Raw genomic sequence first — 18,725 nt, 5'->3', positions numbered from 1 at the left:
TGTTCTAGATCTTGATTTATTTCAAGATAATAGGACAGACAGACTGCCTGTGGTGAATGTACTGAGACCAGTACCTTCACCTTTTCCAGCCCATTGAAGACACTTAGGGCTTTTGCACACAGACTACAGTGGCATGTAAAAGTTTGGGCACCCCTGGTCAAAATTACTGTTATTGTGATCAGTTAAGCAAGTTGAAGATGAAATGATCTCTAAAAGGCCTAAAGATGTTAAAGATGACACATTTCCTTTGTATTTTAGGCAAAAAATATATATACAGTCCTACTTATCGTTATTGGCACCCATGAAGTTTAAGTACATAATGTGGAATATCTCCTGAAAAAAAAATGAATCAAGTAAAACAGTTTTTTTTGTATAGAGCACTCGTGTTAAATACAAAAGAGCAAATGATAAACAATAATTTAAAACAAAAAACAATGGGAGGGAAAAATAGAAAAACCTAAAGATTGCTGTGTTACTGGTATTGGCACCCTTTACATTAATTTAGTGTGGAAACACATTTTGACTTGCCAATGGTAAATCACAAAAGAGATTCTCCTGTGATTAATTGTCGGTGCCCATGTGACATGAATTAGCCAGTCAATGATGACTTCACTGTGTTAAAGAGCCACATGGTGGGCCCTGTTCCTTTGTCACAATGGTGAAGACAAAGGAGCTATCTGAGGACATCAGAACTGCTATTATTAGCAAACACAAGACTTCGAAAGGGTATAAGGACATCTCCAAAGACCTTGGTATCCCAATTTCTACAGCGTGTAATGTTATTAAGTTTGCCAAGCATGGAACCGTCAAGAACCCCCCTGGACGTGGGGGAAAGAGGAAAATTGACAAGAGATGTCTTCGAAGGTTGGTGTTAATGGTGGAAAAAACACCACGTCAAACATCCAAAGACCTGAAGGCTAACCTGGAATAATCTTGGGACATGGTTTCAACAAGTACCGTATGCCGCACACTAAACCAAGCAGAGCTTTATGGGCGAAGGCCAAGGAAGAAACCATTGCTTAAGAAAAGATATAAAAGGAACGACTGATCTTTGGTGCAATGAAGCTTATAAGGAAAAGAACACCTTACCAATAGTTAAGCATTGTGGAGGATCCATAATGCTGTGGAGTTGCTTTGCTGCACCCGAAACTGGAGGCCTTGACCGTATAACAGAAATCATGAAATCAGAGAATTATCAAGAGATTTTAGAGCGAAATGTCCTACACAGTGTAAGAAAACTTGGTTTGAGTTGAAGATCATGGGTCCTCCAGCAAGACAATGACTCAAAGCACATATCCAAAAGTACAAGGGAATGGTTGAAAAACAAAAAATGGACTGTTTAAATGGCCAGCAATGAGTCCCGCCCTCAATCCCATTGAAAATCTTTGGGGTGAGCTGAAATCTGCCATTGGGAAAAATAACCCTGCAAACATTCAAGAGCTTGAACAAACTGCAAAGGAAGAGTGGGAGAAAATTACAGCTGAGAAGTGCAAGAAGCTTATAGATGGCCACAAGAAACGTTTGGAGGCTGTCAGCAATGCCAAAGTGCGTGCAACCAAGTATTAATTTGGGGTACCTTTATTGCAGCACATGCTGTATATTCTGATTTTTCTTTGAAATTTCAACATGGAAGTTGAAAAACAATGTTTTATTGTTGTATTACTTTGGACCACTAATTAAAAAATCCTGAGGATATAACTTTGGTACATTTCCATTTATTTCTGAAGATATTGTACAGTCTATGAAAAAATGAAGGGGTGCCAATAATGGTAAGCAGCACTGTATATTGTCATTTTTTACATTTTAAAACTTACAAAAAGGAAAATGGGCCGATGAAAAACTTTGGGCAGCCTTGGAGATTTCTGTGCTCAGATAACTTTGACCAAGGTTTCAGACCTTAATTAGCCTGTTAGGGTTATGGCTTGTTCACTATCATCATTTGGAAAGGCCAGGTGATGCAAATTTCCCAGTTTTATAAAAACCCGGCCTCCTCAAACTTTGTGCCCAAAAACAGCAGCCATGGGTTCTTCTACACAGCTGCCTAGCACTCTGAAAATTAAAATGGTGGGGGCCCACAAAGCAGAAGAAGGCTATAAGAAGATAGCAAATCGCTTTCAAGTTGCCCTTTCCTCAGTTCGAAATGTAATTAAGAAATAGCAGTTAACAGGAAGAGTGGAGGTCAAGATAATTTCTGGAAGACCAAGCAAAGTTTCAGTGAGAAGCTGCTCGTAGGATTGCTAGAGAGGCAAATCAGAACCCCCACTTGACTGCAAAAGACCTTCAGAAAGATTTAGCAGACTCTAGAGTTGTGATAAATTGTTCTACTGTTCAGAGACTCCTGCACAAATATGGCCTTTATGGAAGAGTCATCAGAGGAAGACCTCTCATGCGCCCTCAGCTTCAGAAGTATGCAAAAGAACATCTAAACAAGCCTGATGCATTTGGGAAACAAGTCCTGTGGACAGATGAGGTTAAAATAAAACTCTTTGGCCACAATGATCAAAGGTATGAGTGGAGAAAAAAAGTGCACAGGAAAAGAACATCTTGCCAACCATTAAGCATGGGGTTGGATCATGCTTTAGGATTGTGTTGCAGCCAATGGCACAGGGAACATTTCATGGGTAGAGGAAAGAATGGATCCAATAACATTTCAATAAATTCTTGATGCAAACATAACAGCATCTGTAAAAAAGCTAGAGTTGAAAAGAGGATGGCTTCTACAAATGGATAATGATCCTAAACACACATCAAGATCCATAATAGACTACCGGAAAAGGTGCAAGCTGAAGGTTTTACAATGGCACGCACAGTCCCCTGATCTGGACATCATTGAAAATCTGTGGCTAAACCTCAAAATAGCAGTGCATTCAAGACAACTGTAGCGTCGGCGTCCCTGCCCTCTAAGAGGCAGGGACGCTGTTCCCCTCACCTCAGATCACGGTGAAGAATAAGTACCCCCTTCCGCTCATTCCGGAGTTATTTGATCGTCTGAGGGGGGCTAGAATCTTCACCAAACTGGACCTCCGTGGGGCGTACAACCTGGTCCGTATCCGTCAGGGGGATGAATGGGAGACTGCATTCAACACCCGGGACGGCCACTATGAATATCTGGTAATGCCCTTTGGTCTCTGTAATGCTCCTGCCGTCTTTCAAGAGTTGGTCAATGACATCTTCCGGGACCTTCTCTACTCCTGTGTAGTGGTGTACCTGGACGACATCTTGGTCTTCTCTCCGGATCTCCAGACTCACCGGAGGGATGTTCGTCGGGTTCTGCTCAGGCTCAGGCAGAATCACCTCTTCGCTAAATATGAGAAGTGCCTCTTTGAGCAGACCTTGCTTCCATTTTTGGGCTACATTATTTCTCAGACCGGCCTCCGAATGGATCCAGAGAAACTGTCTGCCATCGAGAAATGGCCTCGACCGGAGGGGTTGAAGGCTATTCAGCGGTTCCTGGGCTTCGCCAACTACTACCGCCTCTTCATACCGCACTTCTCTTCCCGGACTGCCCCAATTTCCGCGCTCACCCGTAAGGGCACTAATCCCAGAGAGTGGCCGCCCGAAGCAGAGGAGGCCTTTCTTTCCTTAAAACAGGCCTTCTCTTCCGCCCCGGTGCTGCATCGCCCGGACGGCAACAAGCAGTTCTTCCTGGAAGTTGACGCCTCCTCCTCTGGAGCCGGAGCGGTACTTACCCAAAAATCGTCTTCCGGGAGAATGGTAACTTGTGGCTTCTTCTCCAAATTCTTCTCCTCTTCTGAGCGCAACTATTCCATAGGAGACCGAGAGTTATTGGCCATCAAGCTGGCATTGGAGGAGTGGCGTTACCTACTCGAGGGGGCTCTTCACCCGGTAATAATCTACACTGACCACAAGAACTTGGCTTACCTCCAGCATGCCCAGAGACTTAACCCGCGCCAAGCCCGGTGGTCCTTGTTTTTTGCTCGCTTTGATTTTGTTCTTCATTTTCGCCCGGCTGACAAAAACATCAAAGCAGACGCCTTGTCCCGATCCTTTCTGGTGTCCGATCTCGAGGAGGAACCCAAACATATCATCGATCCCGCCAGAGTAATGCAAGTGGCTCCCGTGAGTCTAAATCGTCTCCCTCCCGGTAAGACGTTCGTTTCAGTACCTGATCGGGAGAAGATCCTACACTGGGGCCATTCGTCTAAACTAGCTGGCCACGCCGGTCAGAAAAAGACCCTCCAGCTTATTACCCGGCACTACTGGTGGCCTACCCTGCACAAGGACGTAATAGACTTTGTTTCTGCCTGTGTGTCCTGCGCCCGCAACAAAGTCCCGAGACACCTGCCAGCCAGTCGCCTCCTTCCGCTTCCTGTGCCTGCTGCCCCCTGGCAGCATATTGCTATGGACTTCATAACTGATCTCCCCGTCTCTGCCGGTTGTACGGTCATTTGGGTGGTCGCTGACCGCTTTTCCAAGATGGCTCACTTTATTCCCCTGCCAGGCCTCCCGTCTGCACCCGAGCTGGCTAAAGACTTTATCCGCCACAGCTTCCGTCTTCATGGCCTGCCCCTCCACATCGTGTCAGATCGTGGGGTACAGTTCACCTCACGTTTCTGGAGAGCCACTTGTAAATTGCTAGACGTCACCCTGGACTTCTCCTCCGCTTACCACCCATAGTCTAATGGTCAAGTGGAGCGGATCAATCAGATCCTGACCAGTTACCTCCGGCACTTCGTTAATGCCCACCATTCTGACTGGGTAGATCTCCTGCCATGGGCCGAATTCTCTTACAACAATCACGAGAGCGAATCTTCCTCCAAATCCCCGTTTTTTGTAGTCTTCGGTCAGCATCCTCGGATCCCATTTCCCGTCTCCACCTCGGTGGATAATCCGGCTGCGGAATCTCTTGTTAACAAATTTTCCTCCTTGTGGGAGAGTACCCGGTCCGCACTCCTTCAGTCGTCCGAGCGTATGAAAAGACATGCTGACAAAAAACGTCTGGATCCTCCTCAATTCCGTCCAGGGGATAAGGTCTGGCTCTCGTCCAAGTATGTCCGGCTCAAGATTCCTTCCTATAAGTTAGGGCCTCGGTTCATCGGTCCTCTGGAGGTCATCAGTCAGATCAACCCGGTGGCCTATAGATTGAAACTCCCGGCCAACTTGCGGATCCCTAACTCCTTCCATATATCTCTCCTCAAACCCGTGGTACTTAACTCTTTTTCCAAGTCTACAGGTACGCCTCCTGCTCCGGTTTCCACTGAAAACGAGTTTGAGGTAGAGAACATTCTGGCCACAAAAAGGGTAAGAGGAAAGACCTTTTTTCTAGTAGATTGGAAGGGGTTTGGTCCTGAAGAGAGAACGTGGGAGCCCCGGGAGAACATCCATGCCCCTCTCATCCTTGCTAAATTTCTGTCTGGCCTAAAAAAGGGGGGGCCTAAAGGGGGGGGTACTGTAGCGTCGGCGTCCCTGCCCTCTGCTAGGCAGGGACGCTGTTCCCCTCACCTCTCCGCTCCGAGCCCGGCGTCCTCCTCCCGCTCTGCTGGCAGCGCGTGCTCCTTCACGGCCACGGTGCTTAGGGCGCGCGCGCGCACGCTCCCCCCCTCTTAAAGGGGCCGCGCGCGCCGTCCTAAGGAGTCCCCGGCCAATGGCCGGAGGACTTCACCATATATAAGGCACCTCCTCCAAAATGGAGGTGCCCGAGCAATGTTGTTGCACTGTTCACTACTCTGCTTCAGCCCTCAGGTCCCGTTTCCAGTTACCTGCCAGTTACCTGCCAGATTGCTGTCTGATTCCTGCCTGTTATCCGCTTACCTGCTTGCTAGCCTGAGGTCCGACGGTCTGCCTTCCGACACCTGTCAGTCTGTCTATGGACCAGCTTGCCCGCTCACCTGGGAGCGCCCACCTGCTACCCGCCTGCTAGCCTACCTGGAGGTTCCGCCGTCACGTGCTGTGACCACCTGCCAGCCCAGAGACTCTTGCCCGCTCACCTGGGAGCGCTCATCTGCTACCTGTCTGCTAGCCTACCTGGAGGCTCCGCCGTCACGTGCTGTGACCACCTGCCAGTCCAGAGACTCTTGCCCGCTCACCTGGGAGCGCTCATCTGCTACCTGTCTGCTAGCCTACCTGGAGGCTCCGCCGTCACATGCTGTGACCACCTGCCAGTCCAGAGACTCTTGCCCGCTCACCTGGGAGCGCTCATCTGCTACCTGCCTGTTAGTCTACCTGGAGGCTCCGCCGTCACATGCTGTGACCACCTGCTTATCCAGAGACTCTCGCCTGCTCACCTGGGAGCACACATCTGCCATCTGCCTGCTAGCCTACCTGGAGGCTCAGCCGTCACAGGTCGTACCTACCCTTTACCCAGAGACTGTCCCGGTCACTTGCCGTGACCTTCTGCCCGTTCACCCAGAGACTGCCCCGGTCACTTGCCGTGACCTCCTGCCCGTTCACCCAGAGACTGTCCCGGTCACTTGCCGTGACCTCCTGCCCGTTCACCCAGAGACTGCCCCGGTCACTTGCTGTGACCTCCTGCCCGTTTACCCAGAGACTGTCCCGGTCACCTGCTGTGACTACCTGCCTGTCTTCCCTGGTCGCCACCCGCTTCCTTACAAGGACCGCCCCCTTGTATAAGTTGCTCAGAGGTTCCGCCTCCCAGACCCGTTACAACAACCCAGGAATCTCACAGAACTGGAAGAATTTTCCAAGGAAGAATGAATAAAAATCCCTCAAACAGACTTGAAAGAGTCTTGGCTGGCTACAAAAAGCATTTACAAGCTGTGGTACTTGCAAAAGGGGGTGCTACCAGGAACTAACCATGCAGGTTACCCAAACTTTTACATGTGCTCATTTTCCTTTTTGTAATTTTTAAAATGTAAAAGATTAAAAAATATACACTACCGTTCAAAAGTTTGGGGTCGCCCAAAATGAATAGAAAATATAGTCCAGACATTGACAAGGTTAGAAATAATGATTTTTATTTGAAAGAATAATTTTCTCTTTCAAACTTTGCTTTCGTCAAAGAATGCTCCCTTTGCAGCAGTTACAGTATTGCAGACCTTTGGCATTCTAGCTGTTGATTTGCTGAGGTAATCTTGAGAAATTTCACCCCATGCTTCCTGAAGCCCCTCCCACAAGTTGGATTGGCTTGATGAGCACTTTTTGCGTACCATACGGTCAAGCTGCTCCCACAACAGCTCAATGGGGTTGAGATCTGGTGACTGCATTGACAACTCCATTACAGATAGAATACCAGCTGCCTGCTTCTTCCCTAAATAGTTCATGCATAATTTGGAGGTGTGCTTTGGGTCATTGTCCTGTTGTAGGATGAAATTGGCTCTAATCAAGCGCTGTCCACAGGGTATGGCATGGCGTTGCAAAATGGAGTGATAGCCTTCCTTATTCAAAATCTCATTTACCTTCTACAAATCTCCCACTTTACCAGCACCAAAGCAACCCCAGACCATCACATTACCTCCACCATGCTTGACAGATGGCGTCAGGCACTCTTCCAGCATCTTTTCAGTTGTTCTGCATCTCACAAATGTTCTTCTGTGTGATCCAAACACCTCAAACTTTGATTCGTCCATAAAACTTTTTTCCAATCTTCCTCTGTCCAATGTCTGTGTTCTCTTGCCCATATTAATCTTTTCCATTTATTAGCCAGTCTCAGATATGGCTTTTTCTTTGCCACTTTGCCCTGAAGGCCAGCATCCCAGAGTCGCTTCTTCACTGTAGACGTTGACACTGGCGTTTTGCCTGTACTATTTAATGAAGCTGCCAGTTGAGGAGCTGTGAGGCGTCGATTTCTCAAACTAGAGACTCTAATGTACTTGTCTTGTTGCTCAGTTGTGCAGCGGGGCCTCCCACTTCTCTTTCTACTCTGGTTAGAGCCTGTTTGTGCTCTCCTCTGAAGGGAGTAGTACACACCGTTGTAAGAAATCTTCAGTTTCTTGGCAATCTCTCGCATGGAATAGCCTTCATTTCTAAAAACAAGAATAGACTGTCGAGTTTCACATGAAAGTTCTCTTTTTCTGGCCATTTTGAGAGTTTCATAGAACAAACAAATGTAATGCTCCAGATTCTCAACTAGCTCAAAGGAAGGTCAATTTTATAGCTTCTCAAATCAGCCAAACCGTTTTCAGCTGGGGTAACATACTTGTGCAAGGGTTTTCTAGGGTTTTCTAAACATCCATTAGCCTTCTTACACAGTTAGCAAACACAATGTACTATTAAACCACTGGAGTGGTGGTTGTTGGAAATGGGCCTCTATACACCTATGTAGATATTGCAATAAAAACAAGACATTTGCAGCTAGAATAGTCATTTACCACATCAACAATGTCTAGAGTGTATTTCTGATTCATTTAATGTTAGCTTCATTGAAAAAAAAAAGTACTTTTCTTTCAAAAAAAATAGTGAAATTTATAAATGACCCCAAACTTTTGAACGGTAGTGTACAGTACAGATCAAAAGTTTGGACACACCTTCTCATTTAAAGATTTTTCTGTATTTTCATGACTATGAAAATTGTACATTCACACTGAAAGCATCAAAACTATGAATTAACACATGTGGAATTATATACTTAACAAAAAAGTGTGAAACAACTGAAAATATGTGTTATATTATAGGTTCTTCAAAGTAGCCACCTTTAGCTTTGATGACTGCTTTACACACTCTTGGCATTCTCTTGATGAGCTTCAAGAGGTAGTCACCGGAAATGGTTTTCACTTCACAGGTGTGCCCTGTCAGGTTTAATAAGTGGGATTTCTTGCCTTATCAATGGGGTTGGGACCATCAGTTGTGTTGGGTGCCCAAACTTTTATATACCACTGTATATTGTTGGTATGTAATAAGCTACCTATAGCCGAGAATAGAGTCATGGCCAAAAGTTTTGAGACTGGCATACATTTTGGTTTTCACTAAATTTGCAGCTTCAGTGTTTTTAGATCTTTTAGTCAGATGTTTCATTGGTTACTGGAGTACAATTATAATTATTCTTTTATTGACAAATACATCAAGTTTATGCAAAGACTCAATATTAAAGCATTGACCCTTATTTTTCAAGACTTCTATAGTTCGCCCTGATAGCTGGATATCAGCTTCTGGTCCAAATGCTGACAGATGGCAACCCATTCTTGTCTAATAAATGCTTGAGGTTTCTCATGATTTTTGTTTGTCCACCTGCTTTTTGAGGATTAACCACTAGTTCTCAATGGGATTGATACTTCTGGAGTTTCCTGGCCATGGACCTAAATTCACAATGTTTTTTCACCAAGCCACTTAGTTATCACTTTCGCCTTGTGATATTGTGTGCCATCATGCTGGAAAACTTTTAAACTCCAGCCTTTTTAAACCCCTACCTTTGAACACTTGCTATGCAATTGTTTTTTTTGTTTGAAAAAGACGCTAGTGCATCTTTGAAACGTGTTATGGAAATAAAAACCATTCAACTCATCTTGGCCCTAAGGATTCTTCATTACAGTAGCGCAGCCTTATATTGTGTTATCATCCAAATTGGTCAACTATCCTGGAGGAGAACCTCCCCAGCCACGAGGCAGCAGCTGATATTTTCAGGTGTTCATAGGAGTTGCACCTGCACGCAACCTGCACAGGTGAGCATCTTCCTTTTACTTTCCTTGTACCCAAAAGGGTAGCGCCTGATGGTCTTGTACCCTTTTGTTCCCCTACAGTTTTTCTACCATCGTGCTGGAAAAAGCATAGTTCATCACCAAATTGCTCCTGGATTATTGGGAGACATTTCTCTTGGTGGATGTTTAGATTCTTTATTTATGACAATGTTCTTAGGCAAAATTGTGAGAGACCTTACTCCCTTGGATGAAAAGCAACCCCACGCATGGAAGGTCTACTTTTACTTTTGGTATGACACAAGATTTGTCGTAGCGCTCACCTTTTCTTTAAGAAACAGTTGTTCTTGTAGAGGGGCTTCATCAAAGAAAACAACACTTCCCCAGTCCATGTACTTCCTGCAGAATATCAGTCTGTGTTTGAACTTTTTCTTGGAAAAAAGTGGCTACTTTGCTGCCCTTCTTGACACCAGGTCAGCTTTCAAAAGTCATTCCCTCACTGTGCATGCAGTTGCACTGACACGTGTCTGCTGCAATTCCAGAGCAAACTGCACACGTGTTGAACTGATCCTGTTGCTGAATCTTCTTTATGAGATGGTCCTGTCACTTGCTGCAATTTCTTGGGTACCGTGAACTCTTCTTCACAGCAATTGAACCTCACTCTTTAAAATTCTTGATCTGATAAGTGGTTGAATTAGGGAAAATCTTACAAGCAGCAATGTCCTTGCCTGTAAAGTCCTTTTGATGCCCAGCAATGCCAACTGCACTTACTTCTTTGGAAGTTACCAGGATTAACAGATGAAGACAGTCATTTCAAGCACCAGCACCCTTTTAAAGCAATCAACCTGCTCTTATAATTAAATCAGCATGACTGTGATATCAGTTTCATTGTCCTCATTAACACTTTCTCTTGAGCTAACAAGAAGATCACTGAAATAATGTAAGCAGATCATTTTGTGGCAGAGTTAAAATCATTGGAAATAGGGTTTTTGGGATTAAAGTAATTTTCATACCAAGGAATGACTTTACAAATTTTTACAATTCATCTGATTTCTCTTCATAATAATCTAGAGTTAATGCAAATTAACTATAAAAATTGAAGCAGCAAACTTTGTGAAAACCAAAATATGTGTTATTGTATCAAAACGTTTGGCCACAACTGTATAGTGACATACATAAATACCATGCACATGTAGTGTAAAGAGATGCCCAGTATGCCAGTCTCGTGTCTTTTGACTCCTATCTCTTAAAGAAAGTAGTTAGATAGGGATCAACCTTTACGGACACTTGACCAGCCATTTTGAATGGCCTCATATTATGAGCAACAGCAAGTATGATTGAACTAAGCCAATTGTACAAGCTCCACCGTAAAGAGTAGTTCAGAAATATACAAACCCCTTGTTTGTATTTTAATTCTCTCTTAAAAAAAGCATCTAAACATTAAAAACAGTTAAGTCAAACTTTACAGCCAATATTCCAATTCCCCTTCTTAGAAGCCGAGATATGGGGTCCTGTATGATGAGTTAACAATGATTTCTTTTTTTTCTTGACTAGGAAAGCTTCTATCTTAGTAATCAGGTAATGGAACATACAGGTGACCACATTGCTCTCCTTTGTCAAATATAATTCACAGAAACCAGTTCTACACTTGTGAAGACCCCCACAAACTACACCCGATAGATCTAAACAGTAGAGAGCACCTGTGCACACATAGTATATGGTCTAATTGCTGTTACCAGTTAATTTATCAAAAGTGATGGGCTCATTATCGGGCTCATTTCTCCTTACACTTTTGTCAATTTTTCATCCGTCAGATCACGATGCATCAGGATTTTTAAGCCAAGAGAAACTTAGCGTCCTTTTTTTGTAGTATTATTCCTCACTTAATCTATAGGGCCCCATGGGCAGTGGTACAGGCTGCCCCAGAGGTTTGTCCACAAGTGCTCCCTTGAATTTGGAGCTTTGCATAGAGTAGAGTTGGCAGCGGTTTATCAACAAAGCAAAAGGATTGGCCATTAAAATTCCAACAGTTGGATCATTCTCTCCCCTGGTATAATCTGTTGGATGAGATCCAGGAGACCCCATGCACATTAGATAGTCGGCCAAACCCACCAAGATTGTGCAGGGAGAGAAGGATCGGGCCTGTTTTATTTCCAACAGCCGATCCTTTTCTCCTCTGGGAGGGAGGCCAAGCCAACAGAGATACCTGTCAGCAGAATGATTGTTCGGCCAATACCTTTCTACCTTTCTGATGTGATGTGTATGAGGGTTTTTATTCCCAAGTGCCATCAATTTACAAGTGATAACCAGTGATAGATGCTCTTTAAAGCGGTGACTTTATACCAGCTTAACAATAAATTTACTAATATACTACTTATTCTGTCCCCAGTTATACTAATGACACCGACGTCTGGATAATTGTGCACAGGAGTGACATTCTGAAGAGGAAAAAAATGTAGGTCACTTCCACATAAATGCATTCAATAAAATGGTACTTATGTGAGTGTTTATTTGTGTGGGCAGGATAATCAGGGTTGATACTGAACACCAACCACAGTCTCAGGTAATGCTGTCAACTTATGATTACAGCAGTCTCCAGGTTGAGAGTGAGCTCATAGATGGCACCTCATTTAAAGTACCGGTATGTCTTCTGTGACCTGTGCTCTTCATTGGGATAATTCATGCCTCATCTACAGCAACGGTGCTACATGGTCAAGTCATTAGTATTCACAATGAGCCTATCAGTATTCACCGTAAAGCGCGGTATGTCATGTGAGCACTCAAGGTTTTATTATATATAGCCTATTATTCTCCACTGCCAGCAGGGTGCTACGCACAGCACCGCAAGGCACACCATAGCTACATATGCCTAGGAAGCATTGATCAGCTGAGTCATATAGGAGCATTGCATTTGCATTACTTACAAAATATTTTGTGAATTTTACAGAATTTACATTAAATGCTTTGCATAATTAGGAATACAGCAGATGTATTCAATGTAAAATCCATGTAAAATGACATATAAAGAATGACAACCTCCCCCCTCTCCTTCAAGGAAAAAAAGTTCAGGAAATATAATTGTTTGAGTCATTTTCCTACTCTTGAGGTTGCCACCTAGCTTTTCTTGATTATTTAACCACAAGGAAAGCTGCAGTTTTGCAATATAGTCTTCAATTTCTTAACATTTCCAAGATCTTTGGTTGCTGTCAATGAATAAAAGCATCCATCGTGAACAGTAAGGCCACGTTCACATGTTCAGTATTTGGTCAGTATTTACCTCAGTATTTGTAAGCATTAACCAGGAGAGAAACAATCAGAGGAAAAATATAATAGAAACTCGTCACCACTTCTGTATTTATCACCCACTGCTGGTTTTGGCTTACAAATACTGAGGTAAAATACTGACCAAATACTGAACGCATGACCGTGGCCTAAAGGTTGACAACTCCTGTTGGCTGTTCTCCTTTCACAGCTACGGATTACTGCAGTATATGTCTGAGCAATTTTATGTACTATTTTACTAAAAGTGGTGAAGAAACTCATACAGTGATTAAAGGGGTTGGGATAATTGGCAACCATGACTATATATACCATTGGTAAAGAGAATATCCACTGCACACTCAATTGATGCAAGCAAACAGTTTATTGAAGGCAGTGCATAGCAATGATAAATTTAATATTGCTCCTTATGTGCGAAAATTGTAAAGTGACCGAGGGGGTGGCGGGCGGTAGATTGTAACACGCAGTATTGGGCACAACACTTCTTGTTTCCTTAATACAGTACGCTGTCAACATTGCTATCCATCCCTCCTGGACTATCCCTACGTTTACTGGTTCTTTCAGCCCCAAGGATTTCCCATCCAGTCCCACAGTATACCAGGGATCCGTTACCTTTCCTTCACGGTGTTCCATGGCCATCGTCCCCTGTACACTTGGGCTTAAGGCACTCTCCATAGTACCTGTACTGAGCCTTTAGCTCTGGACGTTGCAGGAATGTCCACAAGGAATTCTAGTAAGGCCTCCCACTGGCATGATCCTTGCTGACACTAGCAGCCCACTGCACTTGAACTTGGTTACTGTTTTTTCCTATCTGAATAACTATCAGGAAGCAGTCCCTTCTTACTGGGAGTTGTCCCTCCCATTATCGGCTACTCTTTGTCTGTCCCTACACTACATAGCTGGGCGGATAATCTTCACAACATTTTACATTACACATGCCTTCTGTCAAAACATATTATACCTGCAGTCACTATCTTATGTCCTAAGACTTAGCTTATGTATTATATCACTTATCACACTCTATACATTATAAAATAAATATATTACACTTATATTGCTTACCAAGTCTATCTTATGTCCTAAATCTTAACCTATACCACTCCTACACTGTACATTAAATATTACCATACCACAGTATACATATACAGTCATGGCTGAAAGTGTTGGCACCCTTGAAAATGTTCCCGAAAATGAAGCATTTCTTCCAGAAAATTATTGCAATTTCACATGTTTTGTTATACACATGTTTATTTCCTTTATATGTATTGGAACAACACAAAAAACAGAGAAAAAAAGGCAAATTGGACATTATTTAACACAAAAGGTCAAAATTGGGCCGGACAAAATTGTTGGCAGTCTCAACTTAATATTTGGTTGCACACCCTTTGGAATACAAGCTGCAATCAATCACTTCCTATAACCATTAACAAGCTTCTTACAACTCTCAACTGGAATTTTGGACCACTACGGAATTATCATAGAATCATAGAATCATAGAATGGTAGAGTTGGAAGGGACCTCCTGGGTCATCTGGTCCAACCCCCTGCTCAAAGCAGGATTCACTAAATCATCTCAGACAGATGTTTGTCCAGCCTCTGTTTGAAGACGTCCATTGAAGGGGAACTCACCACCTCTCGTGGCAGCCTGTTCCACTCATTAATCACCCTAACTGTCAAAAAGTTTTTTCTAATATCTAATCTGTGTCTCCTCCCATTTAGTTTCATCCCATTGCTTCTAGTCTTTCCTTGTGCAAATGAGAATAAAGATGATCCTTCTACAATGTGACAGCCCTTGACATATTTGTAGACAGCTATTAAGTCTCCTCTCAGTCTTCTTTTTTGCAAGCTAAACATTCCCAAATCCTGCAACCGTTCCTCATAGGACATGGTTTGCAGACCAGTCACCATTCTGGTCGCTCTTCTCTGAACTTGCTCCAGTTTGTCAATGTCGTTTTTAAAATATGGTGCCCAAAACTGTACACAGTATTCCAGATGAGGTCTGACCAAAGAGGAGTAAAGACCGATAATGACTTCACGTGATCTAGACTGTATGCTTCTGTTAATACATCCCAGAATTGTATTTGCCTTTTTTGCTGCTGCATCACACTGTTGACTCATGTTCAGTCTATGATCTATTAGTATACCTAAGTCTTTTTCACATGTACTGTTGCTTAGCTCTATTCCTCCCATTCTGTATATGCTTTTTTCATTTTTATTGCCCAGATGTAGTACTTTATTGATAAGTGTCAAACCACACCATATCACCCAAAGGGGAACGGGGCCTTCGAACGTCTCAATCGGACCTTGTTACAAAAATGATACGAACCTTAGAAGAAAACAAGAAGATGAAGTTGCCCAAATTCATCTCTGAGTTGGTGTGGGTCTACACACCATATATGCTGCTGTTCGGGAGGATTGAAAGGGAGATTATTGAGCTGGAGTTTGATCCAGAGGACCCCTGTCCAGTTAGTGGTCCGAGTACCTGGATCCGAGGACACCAACTCCAGACAGTGAGGCGTCTGGCTAAGCAGAAGTTTTGAGAGGTGGAACATTCAGGTCGGGTCACCAACGTCGGCCGAACAGCTCCAGTCAGGAAATCGTGTGCTTGTGCCCAAGAATTAGCTGGATCACTGCTGGGAAACAGTGCCCTACCGAGTAGTGAGGAAGATTCACTCGGATAATCCAGTTTATGAAGTCCAGCCTGAGGGCGACAAGGGAGCCCCACCTCGAGTGTTGCACCAGAATATGCTATGGCCCTGTTCTTCTGAAGCGGAGGGGTCTACCGAAATGAGGTCCCAGAGAGAACTGTCTGAGACCACCCAAAGAGAAGTCCAAGGAGATGAGTAGGACCGGATCACCGTGCCTTTGGGGCAACTGGAGTTGCCGATGCCACTCTTGAAGGGGACAGAGAATGAATCGGGACGACCTCCGAATGCTCCAGAAATACCCCTGCAGGAGGAACTCTGAAGGACCGAATGTGCCAACGCTGGCATTCCCCACAACTGTTACACACAGGACGAATTCGTTTGGGAACAGATACAGCAGAAAACCCGGGAGTGAGCTCAACTATTGGCCAAAATTGGTACGCTCAACTGCTGGCCGAAATTGGGCTATCCTTTAGAAAACTTCGGACCATAAGGCATTCCACTCACCCGAGGACTGGCGAGCTAAAAGGGAGGAGGAATACAAGCAGTGTCGGACTGGGGTGTCTGGGGCCCACATGAGGAATTGATCCTAGGGGCCCAACCTACAGCTATATGCAAATACCTATTAGCCGTTATCCCTGTTATAGTGGAGCGTCAACTGTAAATTGCAGGCGGCTCCTGCACATCTACTGTGCACATACTATAACTCGGATGTACAATTACGGTAGTTTGCATTAAAGGGTTTCTTTGGTTAAAACAAGTTATCACCAATCCATGGGCTCCACAAAATAGGTGATAACTTATTGATCGTTTGGGTCTGAACATTGGAAAATGCACCTATCGGAAGAATGGGGACGTTTTATCCCTTTACGGGACACTTATGCCCATTTTAAAATTCAGCAGCAGGTGGGACGTCTGACCGCAGCCTCATTCATTCTCTTTGGGGCTTCCAGAAAAAAAAAAAGAACAGCCACTGAGGGAATGAATGGATCAGTGGTCAAGTCTAATGGGGATAAAAGCTCCACATTCTACAAATCAGTGCAGGTACCAGAATTCAGACCCCCACTAATCAATAATTTATCACTTATCCTGTGGAGAGGTGATTACTTGCTTCCCCCGGAGAACCCCTGTAAGTGCATCTTGTTCCAAGAATTTAATCACTAATGGAAATGAAGAATCTTCTCCTAATTAATATCAGAGAGAACAAATGACCGCCATACACAACACAATCCACTATACCAACACCAATAGTACCACACACAAGGGAGAAATACTGCCACACCATGACCAGACCACATATTACCACCACATAGTGACCGAATAATACTACATACAAGGGAGAAATACAGTGACACCCGTGACCAGACCACATATTACCACCACATAGTGACCGAATAATACCATGTACAAGGGAGAAATACCACCACACCATGATCAGACCACATAGTGACCGAATAATACCACTTACAAGGGAGACATACCAACATACCATGACCAGACCAGATATTAACAGCATATAGCATCCACATAATTCCCCATCATTGCTCTCCCCCACCTTCATCATTGCTCTTCCCCATCCCCATCATTGCTCTCTCCCACCTTCTCCATCATTGCTCTCCCCCACCATCTCCATCATTGCTCTCCCCCACCTTCTCCATCATTGTCATATCTCCCCCACCTCCTCCATCATTGTCATATCTCCTTCATCATTGCCATATCTTCCCCACCTCCTCCATCATCATTGTCATATCTCCTTCATCATTGCCATATCTTCCCTACCTCCTCCATCATCATTGCCATATCTCCCCCACCATCATTGCCATATCTCCCCCACTTCCTCCATCATTTCCATATCTCCCCCCACCTCCTCAATCATTGCCATATCTCCCCCACCTCCTCCACCATTGCCATATCTCCCCCCACCTCCTCCATCATTGCCATATCTCCCTCCACCTCCTTCATCATTGCCATATCTCCCCCCCACCTCCTCCATCATCATTGCCATATCTCCCCCCACCTCCTCCATCATTATTGCCATATCTCCCCCCCATGTCCTCCATCATTATTGCTCTCCCTCATCCTCATTGCTCTCCCTCATCCTCAGTGTATTAGTTAAAAAAAACAAAAAACACTCACCTCTCTGCTCATTCCCCCGCAGCATCCTCGTTGCCGGCAACTCTCTCCCTGAAACAGGCCCGCGCTTCATGAGGACGTCATCAAGCCGTGCGCGTCTGTATCAGGGAGAAAGCGCCGGGCTGGAAGCAGAGGACGGATCCCTCTGCTCCGCTGCTATTTTCCTCCTGTCAGCAGTGGAGCTGGAGGGATCGCTCCCTGCCCGCCACACATGATGATTGCCCTCATTATCAGCCGCACTGCAAGGGCCCTCATCCACCTCCAGGCCATTGAGCAGGTGCATCGGCAGCCATGTTATCCAGCTGGCCCCCGTGTGTCCTGCTCGGGGGCCCGCCGATGACCCGGGCCCACCGGAGAATTCTCCGGTGTCCCGATGCCCCAGTCCGACCCTGAATATAAGACAAGGTGACAATACTCCTCTAGAACCCCGATCATCATCATCATGTATCATTAATGCAAGAAGGCTGCCACCTACTGTCCAGATGACCTTGGCTGGTTTGGCGCCAAGAGAGAGAGAGAAGTGCAGACGTGCAGAAAAGAAGACGCTGCAGCCGGAGAAACAGGCATTAGCAGGAAGCATGTGCCAGCAGGGTGCTGGCCGCTGGCAGCCAGGACCCACACGGCATCAGGTGAGATCCAGAGCCCCGACTACACCAGTCAAGACCCTAGGACCCAATCTACGCCGGTCAAGATCCAGAGCCCAGACAACCCCAGTCAAAAGCCAGAGCCCAGCCCTCTTCTTCCCAGGCCCAGGAGATACCCGCCATTGGTCAAGCACCAAAGATCCATGAGGAAACTTCACCTGGAAGAGGCCGCCTGCGGTGGTGGAAGGAAGAAACAAGTGAGCCGGGACGTCGCTTCCAGTACTGACGTACAGTACAGGGGACAGCCTGGGTTAGGACAACAGTTGGGGTGGAGGTCAGTTTGTGCAAAGGAGGCTCAACGTGCCTTGACAGACTTTGTTAGGAGGACTTGCTGTCTAGCGAGAAAACCCGGTGACCCCTGCTAGTGGCATTGTTGCAGAAGCAGCTACAGTAGTAGCCCTCCCAGGAATGAGTGTATCACCCCTGCCAGAAGGACACAAGTATAATCCTTAAGAGACTTCTCTGTCATTCAAATTG

Source organism: Phyllobates terribilis, unplaced genomic scaffold, assembly GCF_046119375.1.
Source record: "Phyllobates terribilis strain yellow unplaced genomic scaffold, ASM4611937v1 Scaffold_5__5_contigs__length_657084704, whole genome shotgun sequence".
Lineage (NCBI taxonomy): Eukaryota > Metazoa > Chordata > Amphibia > Anura > Dendrobatidae > Phyllobates > Phyllobates terribilis.
The sequence above is the reverse complement of the archived record's forward strand: the minus strand, read 5'-3'. Positions refer to the sequence as shown.